The sequence below is a fragment of the Phaethon aethereus genome (genome assembly GCF_964289735.1).
Source record: "Phaethon aethereus genome assembly, chromosome: 1".
In the NCBI taxonomy this organism is placed as follows: Eukaryota; Metazoa; Chordata; class Aves; order Phaethontiformes; family Phaethontidae; genus Phaethon; species Phaethon aethereus.
Genome location: NC_138575.1, coordinates 57,768,724 through 57,781,721, shown reverse-complemented (window position 1 = coordinate 57,781,721; position 12,998 = coordinate 57,768,724).

Sequence of the window (12,998 nt, the reverse complement as noted above, 5' to 3'; positions counted from 1 at the left end):
TGATATTGTGCTTCTTAATGGAGCGACTCTCATCAATGCACTATGTCCCAGTCAGAGTATTGAGTATTATGCATTAGCAATGAAGTAAAATGTCAAGATTCAAGATCTTGTTTGTTTATAAACTAAGCCACAAGCATCAAAGCTTGAAGTCAAAGAAAATGTGTGTGTGTGTATATAAAATATCCTAAACAGTTGACAGTACCACAGATGCACAGAATGTAGTTGAAGTGCGTATGCTGTGAAATCTAATGAGCAATCTTGCTGTTGCTGATGAAGATCTTGTCAAGACTGAACAATTTATTCTTTATCACTGTGGCCATACCAGTGACAGCACAACTGTTAAAACCACCAGATTAGTTCTATTTTCCTATCAAAAGTAAAACAGTAGAAAACATTCCACCCACTCATCCCACATTGATACAGCATATTCACTGAGCAGCCCTAAAAGTTAGCTACTAGCACCAAATGGTCTTAAATGGGATCATTAGCAAACTTGGAGCCGTGTGGAGAAGGAAAGGTAGAGAGACATTTCCAGCCTGCATGGAAAACTCTTCCCAAGTAAGAGTTTCTGGAAGGTGCTTGCATAAAAATACTAGAGCGCCATACACATACCCAGAGGTTGCCCCACAGCATCGTGCTGTCGCACTGTAGTAGAGTATAAAACACGATGTGCAGCTAGTAGGTATGCAGACAAAGTGTGGTATATTAAAAAGAGGAGTAAACATACCTACTTGGCATACAAGGGATGTGTGCAAATTTTGTAGGACCTATGTAAAAATTGAGTAAAACCCATTTTTCTCTCAACTGTGCAACAGAAGGCACCACGTGCAGAAATCCAAGAGCCATATAGCATATGGTAATTTTTTTTCCTTCTTTTCTTGAAATGGTAGGAAAAGTCAGTTAACGTGGCTCTCCTTCCTTACTAGTTTCTCTTGGTCACTTTTTCATGGCAGATTTCTGACAACACAGCTATCCTAACAGGTACAAGTTGCTCGTCATGACTGATGTGCAGAAGAGTACAAGGAGTTTCTCAGACCTTCCCTTGGCAGCTCTGAGCCTGGGGCATGCCATTTCAGTGTATGCACAACTGCCATGGCAAAACTGCATCTTCTGTGGCACAGTTTGGTTGTGTGCATGGCCTGCTCTGGCTACTGAAGTACAAAATGCAGATTTGCATGTGACTTCTATAGCTACATTCAAATTAAGGGCACTTTAGTGGTATGAGAAAGAGGTCTGTATGGGGAGATAGATAGCCTTATTTGTCATGTGAGAGATTCCTCCAGGTGATCCAGAGCTCAGCTGCTTCTAATGGCTGTAATGTAATTCTGGGCTGCACAAGCTGATGTCATGCGAGTCCCTGCACCTGTGGTTTAGACAGATCTGTACTATCATTTCCTTTTGACTGCTATTTTACTTTAGCTTCTCATTGTAGGCATACACTGTGGTGTTCTTCATGCACTGCTAACTGGAGCTTTCTTTGAGAAAGCTAGATTTTTCTCGGAGATTCTCTATAAGCAATTTCTCTAGTAGCCTGATATGCCATATCCCATTAAAGATTACAAAGGAGAGTCAGCAAGCATGACAAGGGATTTTAAAAAAAAATTTAAATTTATCTCTTGATTTGAGAATGTGCAAGTAAAAAAAATGTTCCTTTCAATAATTACGTTGCCGAACGAAATAGAGCTCAGAGATAGTAGAAAGGCCAGTGTAGTAATTGCTTGTAGTACTAAACAGTTGATACAGTGGGGAATTTGAATTGCTTAATGAACTGATCTAAAGGTAGATACGTTGTGTCCTTTGACAATGACTGCATATGTTCTACCAGACACCCCATTTGAGACAGGTTTTTAATTCTTCTCTCTTTTCCACTTTCTTTCACCATTTATACAAAGATGAGGTAATAATATCCCACTAGTAATGGAAAGGCATGAAATGTGTTGTGGCTTAACCCCAGCTGGCAACTAAGCACCACACAGCTGCTCGCTCACTCCCCCCACAGCAGGATGGGGGAGAGAATCTGAAGAGTAAAAGTGAAAAAACTTGTGGGTTGAGATAAAGACAGTTTAATAGGTAAAGCAAAAGCTGTGCTCACAAGCAAAGCAGAACAAGGAATTCACAGAGTCACAGAATCATTAAGGTTGGGAAAGACCTTTAAGATCATCAAGTCCAACCACCAACCCAACACCATCATGTCCACTAAACCATGTCCCGAAGTGCCACAGCTACATGTTTTTTGAACACTTCCAGTGATGGTGACTCCATCACCTCCCTGGGCAGCTCACTACTTCCCATCAGCAGGCAGGTGTTCAGCCATGTCCAGGAAAGCAGGGCTCCATCCTGTGTAACACTTAATTGGGAAGACACCATAACTCTGAACGTTCCCCCTCTTCCTTCTTCTTCCCCCAGCTTTATATTGCTGAGCATGACGTCGTATGGTATGGAATATCCCTTTGGTCAGTTGGGGTCAGCTGTCCCAGCTGTGTCCCCTCCCAACTTCTTGTGCACCCCCAGCTTACTTGCTGGTGGGGTAGCATGAGAAGCAGCAAAGACCTTGACTCTGTGCAAGCATTGCTCAGCAATAACGAAAACATCTCTGTATTATCAGCACTGTTTTCAGAACAAATACACATACATAATCCCACACTAGCTCCTGTGAAGAAAATTAACTATATCCCAGCCAAAACCAGCACAAATGTCTGTACAAATCTATGAATTTTGAAAAACCTTTAAGCGTCTTAAATTTGGGTAGGCATTTGCAGTCAAGACTCTCATGCTACAGCTTCAGGAGAAAACACATCCAAAGGTCTAGGCTTGCCAATGTGACGCCCATCTACAAGAAAGGCCGTAAGGAGGATCCTGGGAACTACAGGCCTGTCAGCCTGACCTCTGTACCAGGGAAGATTATGGAGCGGTTGGTCTTGAGAGTGCTCACAGGGCACCTTGCAGGACAACCAAGGGATCAGGCCCAGCCAGCATGGGTTCATGAAAGGCAGGTCCTGCTTGACCAACCTGATCTCCTTCTATGACCAGGTGACCCGCCTAGTGGATGAGGGAAAGACTGTGGACGTTGTCTAGCTGGACTTTAATAAAGCCTTTGACAGCGTCTCCCACAGCATTCTCCTGGAGAAACTGGCGGCTCGTGGCTTAGACAGGTTTACTCTTCGCTGGGTGAGGAACTGGCTGGATGGCTGAGCCCAGAGAGTTGTGGTGAATGGCGTTAAATCCGGCTGGCGGCTGGTCACAAGCGGTGTTCCCCAGGGCTCGGTTCTGGGGCCGGTCTTGTTCAATATCTTTATAGATGATCTGGATGAGGGAATTGAGTGCTCCCTCAGTAAGTTTGCAGATGACACCAAGTTGGGTGGGAGTGTTGATCTGCTGGAGGGTAGGAGAGCTCTGCAGAGGGATCTGGATAGGCTGGATCGATGGGCAGAGGCCAACTGTATGAGGTTTAATAAGGCCAAGTGCAGGGTCCTGCACTTTGGCCACAACAACCCCATGCAACTCTACAGGCTTGGGGAGGAGTGGCTGGAGAGCTGCCCAGCAGAAAGGGACCTGGGGGTGCTGGTTGACAGCCAGCTGAACATGAGCCGGCAGTGTGCCCAGGTGGCCAAGAAGGCCAACGGCGTCCTGGCCTGTATCAGGAATAGTGTGGCCAGCAGGAGTAGGGAAGTGATTGTGCCCCTGTACTCGGCACTGGTGAGGCCGCACCTTGAATACTGTGTTCAGTTTCGGGCCCCTCACTACAAGAAGGATGTTGAGGTGCTGGAGCGTGTCCAGAGAAGGGCAACGAAGCTGGTGAGGGGTCTGGAGCCCAAGTCTTATGAGGAGCGGCTGAGGGAACTGGGGTTGTTCAGTCTGGAGAAGAGGAGGCTGAGGGGAGATCTTATCGCTCTCTACAACTACCTGAAAGGGGGTTGTGGCGACAAGGGTGTTGGTCTCTTCTCCCAAGTAACTAGTGATAGGACAAGAGGAAATAGCCTCAAGTTGCGCCGGGGGAGGTTTAGATTGGATATCAGGAAAAATTTCTTCACTGAGAGAGTGGTCAGGCATTGGAACAGGCTGACCAGGGAGGTGGTGGAGTCGCCATCTCTGGAAGTGTTCAAAAAACGTGTGGATGTGGCGCTTCAGGACATGGTTTAGGGAACATGGTGGCGCTGGATTAATGGTTGGACTTGATGATCTTGAAGGTCCTTTCCAACCTAGTGATTCTGTGATTCTGTGATTCTGTCTTCTAAATAGATAACAATACGTATATGCTAGCTGATGCCTTCTGGCTTTCTTACATTGGAACCTGGGGTGAAGCTGATGAGTATAACCTCTGTAAAGCAGAGCTCTGTCTGAGAAATGGCATAGGTGCAGACCCTTTTCCTCTCCTGTGGGTTTGGGTGGCTCTTTTTCTTCACTGGACTCTAGTTCTCATGCTAGCACTTTGTCACTGTCATGTACACGCTGCCCTACCCACCAAAACTCTCCCATAGAAGATCAGATCCCAGGAAATGCTGCTTTTATCATTCTCTTTCACTTAACTGATCTCCTTACTCTCTCCCCCTCCATCTTCCTCCTCTTACTTCCCCTCAAACATTCATTTCCTTTGATATCAGAGAACAGCAGAGACAGTTAAGCAGGCAAATACGCTATCAGCCAAGCTTTGCCATTCCAAGAAGCTCTTTAAACCTCCTGAAAGTAAAACAGATTGTTTGTGAAGAGCTGGCTGCAGTTTCTGTGCAGGACCTCCTGAACTTTGTCCTCAAAAGGAGGTGGGGGCTGTCACCTTCTACAAGCAGGGGAGCAGGCCTGCTGTGAAAATATCAAGGTTTTTAATGATTAAATGCTTTAAAGTTGGGGTGCTAAATTCTTCTGTGGATTTTCAAGAGACTGCATGGTTTTCACTGAGTGCTGGCAGTGCCTGAATTCAGCATTCTTGTCAAAGCTGGGGCAGGTGGGCTCCACGGTGTTGTTTGTAACCCTGCTCCGTGTGCCCAGACCCCCACCCCAGCTATGTGTTTGGACCAGAGCTAGGGTACACAGTCTTTTTGTATGCCCAGGCAGGGAGGGATCCAGGGTGTGCTCCAACCTCGACATCCGAGGGACCAGACTGCGGCAGGACGCTGCGGGTTGCAGCAGCCTCGCCACTGGGACACAGCCCGAGACCTGCACTGCAGAGGTGACCGTGGCAGGCACGCAGTGCCGGGGCGAGCAGCTGGCTGCAGGCTGCTCCCAGGCTCGGGGTCCATTGATTCCTGGTTTTGTATAAACACGTATGCATTTGGGGGGGGGGGGGGGGGCGCGCACTTGGAGGAGTTTAACCACCGCTCACTTTGTTTTCCTGCAAATCTTCAAAAAAAGAACAAAAGGTGTGTTTTAATCAGCGTACAAAGCTGGAAGTACTAGGGCTTAGTGCATATGACTTGGGTGTTTCAAAATTTGGGTAGTAGCTGGAGGAACAGCAGGGTATTCTGCTATTCTTCCTGATGCCGTCTAACTCTGATTTTGTAGTGAGTTAAGAAGCTCTGGCCCAGCCACCTGAAACAATTAGGTCGCTGTTTTTGTGCAGCAGCTCAGGGTATGCAATTTTAATCAGAGACTCAATGAAGCAAACCTGTATTAAACTTTAAATGATTGCTGAGCAACAATAGTACTCGGAGTTGAGTGAAATTTAAAAATACCCCAAATGGAAAAATGGTACGTTAAAAGCCTCATCTGAGATGATGATTTTTTTTTTTTTTTTCTGGAATTTTGGAAGACAGTTGGAAAGGATTTAAACAGGACTTTGTTGCTGCAAAGAATGGATGCCAGAAAAAGGCAGGCAATCGGAACAGACCTTTATTTTCTGACAATAGCTGGGTTTGAAGCACTATATGTATTAAATAGTTTTCTGTTAACTCAAAAAGTAAAACTCAGTTATGAAACAATGTAACAGAAATTTGAAAGCTATTACATTTGTACAAAGATGGAAAGTCTGGGAGATCCTAAGACAGGCTGCAAATGGTTTGAAGAGGCAAACCATGTTTTCACCTACTTCTTGCTGTCTCATGAAAAATCAGGCAGTAGCAAAGTTATTTGCTTCTTGTTCCCAGAAGAGGATATTGCTTACAGGACCAATGCCTGAATATCTTCAGATCATTTCAAGGCCAAGAAAAAGAAAGCCACTAGAGAACCAAAAGTAATGGTTAGAAAGAGAAGAATTTGCCAAACAGATGTTTGGCAGTTAATGCAACAGTTGATGGACAATATACTTGAGATGTTGATTTTATGTGGTTTGAGAGAGGGACCTAGACAGGCTTAAACATACATCTATGGAGCACTGGAGCAGAAACACTCTATTACACATTTTATATATGCAATAGGTAGCCACAAACTTAATGTCTCACTGCTAAGAAAAGGTTGGGCATTCCTCTTCTGGAAAATTCAAAAAGCTGTAGGAAGGGTTATCAGAGAGAATGTAAAAGGAGAGTCCACACAAAAAAACCCTCCACATACAAAGCTGTTGATATTGTGAAAAACAAAATAATCCAAGACAATCCTTTGTGTTTAGAACAACAGCCATGGTTCTTACAAATTCCGTGGTTTACCAGGAGTTTAATTTTGGCAAAGAGTACTCAGTATAAACGAAAGTCGCTGGCAGTACCATTACCTCTCTCAGACTCAGTGGGCAGTGCTGCAGTGGAAGATCAGTGGGCTATCAGACTGAAGTGTACCTGTTGTCAGTTAAAGGCAGGTGCAGAACCTAGGAAAATGGGGCATCTGAAAACAACCACAGGCAGTGAAAGGAAAAAAAAAGTGTTTATAGCAGTGAGCATACCTTTTTAACAGAATGTGGGGTATATAACAAAGCAGGAGAGAGGTCTATTTTGTGGCATCAGGAAAAAATATCTAATGATCTGAAGATATTCAGGCATCGGTCCTGTAAGCAATATCCTCTTCTGGGAACAAGAAGCAAATAACTGAGGGAGAATATGAAGTTGTTTCAAAGAGATGCAAGATCTCCCGCCAAAGAAGTATGTTTTGCTCCTCTTATTAGAAAAGCTCTTCTCTTAAGCTGGAGGCTTCAGGAGGAGCTGGGTAGACCCGCGGCTCTGCGAGCTCTACAACAAACGGCCGCGCGAACAGAACGGGTGCTACCACAGCCTTGCTGAGCGCTTGCGGCAGGCGGTCACCGTCAGCCTCCCGCTGCATGTGAAGCCTCACCTGCTATTTTCAAGTGTATTCGCATGCTCCCTGCTTGTGAGGAACACCGGTTCATTTGCTTATCACAAGCTGGGAGTGTGAAAGCACTCGTAAATAGCACTCTGCCATCTTGCCCATGCAGGGCCCTCCCTTCTCTGGGGCAAGGAACGCACCAGCGCTGTCTCCTTCCCTCTAGCTGCTGTATGGCCATCGCCTACCGCCTTAGCGCTGCTCCCCACGCGGGCCCTGAAGGCAGGCACTGCCCTCCAAACGCCCGTGCCGTTCTTGCAGGTACAAATGTTCGTGAGGCTTCAGCAGAGAACTGGCAACTTCTGAAGCGCCCAGAGTCACCTGCCTTGGTCTCAGTAAGCAAAGACATGAACCCTCCGTGTTGCAATATAGATGAAGTTCTTCAGCAATAGACTTGGCGTTAACAAAAAGGTTAAAGTCGTCATCAATTTGTCTTTATTCACAAACAAGGAGGGAAGGCAAGGCTGCCTGGATTGCTGAACTAAGTGGATTTCTGCCCAAATTACCCGCCTGAATCAGCAACCTGATCGTGCAAATCTCTCTAATGGGCAGAGGGTTAACCTCTTTATTATAAGAGGCTCCAGTTCTGAGGTACTAAGTGCCAAATCAGTTTGTTTGCACTTCTTTGAGCCAAACAGAAGCATAGTCTTTGTAACAGAGTGGTTAACATAGGAGATCGGTGGTGTGCACATTACAGGTGCTAAAAAAAGCTGAATGTCCACATGTTCAAATAAAGCAGAAGTCACTGACCATAATCCATAAGAATAAGAAAGTGTCATATATTTTTATCTGAGGGATGAGCACTAGCTGAAACCAACCAACAAAACTGTGGCTGGCATTGTGACGGGCAAGAGGGGCCTGCCATGATCTACCTACCCATGACCAGCAATAAAGGTTAGTCTTTAAGATACTCACATTATTTGAATGCAAAGCTGGATGTCTGCTGGCATGGATTACTGTTTTTCCCATTGGTAATGAAATTAATCTTAGCAACGGTATAAACTACAAATATTAGTTCCTGGATACTTTTTGGTGACTTTTCTTGGTGTCTAATTAGTAGAGGGAGAAAGGTTTGGTGACTTCTTGTTCAGTAATTTATTTAGTCTTTTCAAAACAACTCGAGAATTAACATAGAATTTGCTGGGGGGTGGAATTTGAAGGCGTAAGTTTCTTCCATTTTCACCCAGAATCATCCAAGAAACAAAAAATCCCATTTCCACCTGAGAAGACCTAAACCTACCTTTCCTAACTACTACACCCTCAAGGAGATTCTGCATGCGAGGGAGAAGCTCTATGAGATTCACACAAATATCTTTCAGAAATTTCCTGTTGTAGCTTTTCTGCTTTGCATGGGATGATTGAAATATTCATTGAGCCAAAGTCTAGGGACGAATTGCCAGGCACTCACCTGGGAAGTGGGATACCTGTGTCATAGTTGTGAACACTTAAGTGTTTAATTCAAAGTAAGCAGCGTTAATAGCGTTAAGAGAGTTACATTGCAATATTCTCTAAGCGGATAGTTAAAGAATTCTCTTTAAAAAATAGGCACCTTTTGATGATAGATTTAAAACTATTGCATCTCACATTTTTTGGCAAGCTGCTGCTTTACATGTTTGGTGAGGTTCTGAGTTGTTCACTTCCTTTGTTTTATTTTTGGTTAAAGATGCCTGAAACAAGGAAAATAAAATTTTGGTTTGGATTGAACATTATTTTATTTTTTTTAAATTGAAAAAACTTGTTTTGGATCAGACAAAGGAAATTACTTTTGCTCTGTGTGCTGAAACAGATGGGGGAAATTTTTCATACAACCCTAATGCCAGCCCACTGCGAGGAAAAAGGGAGGAGAACAGGATTTATCCATGTTCGATGATCTAAAACCTCATTATCCATGGCATCAAATATATTTTAGGAGCCAGGCCTGTTCTCATGGCCTGCCATTTGTGTAGCAAAAATTCATTAAAGCGGGGACAGAGATTATAGAGGCAAATCTCACTGGTACTCACATTTGGATTTTATTTACTGTTCTAACGGCTTCCTCTCACCCCACGCTGCGTGAACTAGCCCACACCCAGAAAAGGCAGAGCTGTGCACAGGAGATCACACTGAAAAAGCTGGGCTCTTTAGCCCCGAGACCATGCTCCGTGGACAGGGTGCTGGTGTGTCTGGATCCTAACTGGCTCATCCGCGCACTGCCGTCTTGGGCTGGGTGGACTTGCCTGGCCCTGGCAGCGGTTCGGGGCTCCCTGCCTCGCGCTCCCGTGCAGACACCCAAACGCTCACAGGAAACCAGCAGGCCAAATGAATGCTTTCTGCAGACCAGATCTGTACATTTGACAGATCTGTTAACGCTAAACGAAGGCTTGGCTCATTCTTTGTGCTGTGAAGTATTTCCCAACAGCCATTTTAGACTTTAAAAGAAAAAAAAAACCCAAACAAAAAAAACGGTTACCAAAAGGGTTATCTGAGGAGAGTCTTTCTCAGAGAAGCACAGCGCTGTGGATGTGATCTGAAAATGCATCTTTGGCCCCAACACCGAGGACGGAAGCGTTTGGCTGTTTAGACAAGTCTGTCTTCGTTCTGTCTCTCAAAGGTACCTGGAAATTACTCTAAATGCTTCGTAGTGCAAGTTGCAGAGCAGCTCATTGCACTTACACTGTCAGGCAGTTAATGTTTAAAAATCAACTTATTTTCTGTTTTCATTGCTGTAGCTCAGAAGAAATATATTCTGTTTTATCTAAACAGAAATAGATCTGACTACTTTGCTTGCAAAAACTGCCTGTAATGTAGTTGAAGGGTTTGTTACTCACCTTTTTTCATTTCCAAAATGAAGTAAAAAAGAATTAATTGCTCAGCTGCTACTCTGACAGCAAGGAAAACTAACCCATAGAAATTGTTCTGACATAGTTTAGAAATGGGCTGGATGCCAGTGAGGGAACATAGGGAAGCTAAAAGCAATATAATTTTGCTTTATGCAGTTCTCTTATTGCTGCCCTACTGCGGTGCAGCCTGCTAGTTAAGGCCTGAGCATCTCAGACGATTTTTTCTTGCTCCTAAAGCCGTGAGCAGCTTTGGTACATCTTAGACAAGGGACAATGATACTTGATAAATCTTAAGAGACTTCAGCATGCTTAGTGTCTCATGAGCTGGGAAAATGAATTAAGAAAAAAATGACATACTTAAATCTCACAGACTGTCCCGATAAAGCCAAAACTTTTGACAAATCCCTGAAAACTTTTAAAAGAACAGAAAACCAGAGCATAACCAGGTCAAGGAGAATGGTTCATTTAGGCTACAAGTTTCAGGAGCCAAATCTGGTTAAAGCCAGAGAGAAGTCAAGTTACTCTAGACATCTCAGGGATGAAAATAATCTTAACATCACTGCCTACCTTGAAGAGAACAGCAGCTAAGCATCAAATTGTCTACTCTTGGAGAAAGCTTGGAAGACTGGGCCAGTGGTCTGACTACCATAATTCATCCATGCTAAGTCTGAGCAGAATGTTACAGGAAAGGCTGTGGGTCTGACTTGCTCTCACTTGCAGTGGGTAAAAATCTGATAACTCAGACACAGAATTGCTTCTTTAAGTGTACTGGTAGGTGAAAAAAAATGATCTATAAATGCAGCTGAGAGAATGACTTCTCGCTGCAGCTCTACTCCAAGGCCCATGCTTTAAGTCTATTCCTCCCTTCAAAAAGATGCCTACCGGCAAACTCGGGGCTCTTTCTACAGAGCAATCACTGAAGATGCCAAAAAAAAAAATAGAGGCAAAGAAGTCTCCTCTTCAGACATAACCAGTGAAAAAATGCCACCTTTGTACCATGCCTGTGGGCTGACTCCAGTGCCCATGGTCTTTTTTTTTTTTTTGTGGGCCAGGGCAGTTTAAAAGGAAGTAAAATTCAAGTGCTCTGCTATGGCTCTTCTAGTATTAAGGCAGGGAAACCTGCACCCTGGAGAACTTTTTGGCTGCAGCTGGTGCCAGAGAAAGGCAAGAATAAGCTGCTAGATCCATTTCAAAAGTTACCACAGGGAAATATGATGGTCTCAGTTACAACCTGTCCTCTGATTCTTTAGAGAGTCTAGCCTCAAATTTTACTGCAATGCGCTGCAGGTAGCCAAGCCTCCAGCATGGGAAATGTGAACAACGAAATTAGTTTTGTTTTCAAAGAAAAGGAAGATCGAGAAAACAAAATGAAGATTTCTCAAGTTTCATATGACTGTAGTCATACCTGGCTTACAGTGTGTTATGAGAGTCAATTAAATGCTGCAGGTTTTTTGGATGCGCTCCTGATTCTCAGTCATTCTCTCTTTGGGGTTTTAACTGTGGTTTAACTGCCATGGCTTTATCTAGAGCTCAGCAGCTTGCACCAATTTCAGGTTGCTGCTGCTTATTAAAAATTGAACTATACCTTTTCTCTGTTCTTAAGGGATATAGATGAAGTTCTGAGCAGCTCTGAAATTGAGTTTGTAAGTAGGAAATAAATACACATGGCACTTACTAGACTGCACGAACGATAGTGGCATTGGGGGCTGCTTCTGCAAAGCTAGAATGACTTTAACTGAGAACACCGCTAGTTTTCCACCATTTTGTCAGCAGGAAAAATCAGACTGAAAAAAAAGTAGCCTTGTTTGTAGCAATCTCTTTCCTAGAAATGAAATTAAGTACTTTCTGATAAGCTGCAACTCAGGCAAGTACAGTTCAGGGCAGCCACACCCAATTCTGCTGTTTATTAAGCTAATCAAAATTGTGTCACTTGCTCGCTTCCCCCACTTATGATTTGCCTGTTGTCTTCTCACAAAACAAAATTAAGCTCTTCAAACACTATTTTTTAAATCATGGCTCATAGCAAAATGAAGACCTCATAGGAGTCTCTAGGTGCTACCACAGGACAAGTAATTATTTTTCTTAAAAATGCATTTCCTCATCACTGGCCCTTTTTCTACAGTCCTGCTCTCCTAATGTAATGGCAATCATGAACAAAAATGTATAGAAGAAGGGTTTACTGAAGATCAGGATACAAAGTCAAGACCAATAGCCTAATTTATAATAACCTGCTAAAATGCAAGCTTTTACATTAAAAAAAATAATCTCCCTATTGCCAGGAACGCAAAAATACATTTTCACATTCCAAATGTGGGTATTTGTAAGCCAGCTAGGTTGCCTCAAAAACCCATTATCTACTTAAGCTAATGAGCTGGCTTTACACTGAAGCACATGAAAAGTATTTGTATGCTTGGTTTTACAAGGTTCAAATATACAGGTCATAATCTCCACCAAAAAGGCAGTAAGAAACAGCTTAAAGAAGATACGTCTTAGTTTAATTGAGATTATTGCCAAGATTATTATCCACCAGTTAGATACTGATATTAGATGCTGATAATATAACTGGTAATATATGAGATTGATGGTATGTTGTTCAGTTAATACCAAATGATGACAACATACAGAATTTGGGATGTATGAGAAGTAGGAGTGGAAGTATAATTAATGCAGATGTTCTGTTACAGCTTTGCTTTTTATTACTTTGTTAGATTATTTATGTTGAATTCCTTCCTCTGGCTAGATTTATTCTATGCTTTTCACACATGTGGTGAGAATGTGTATGTGATACAGTCAAACTGTCAATAATTGAGATGAGCAACAATAGAGAAAACAGAGTGGCAATTTCCTGCATTAAATTCACGGCATTTTAAGACAGGTGTTTGCTAAGGCCATGTTAAAATATTTGTGTCCTTTACTCCAAGGTTTGTGGGACAGACCCTATATTCATAGGAGTACAAGTCACTCAAATTAATTTGTGGCTTT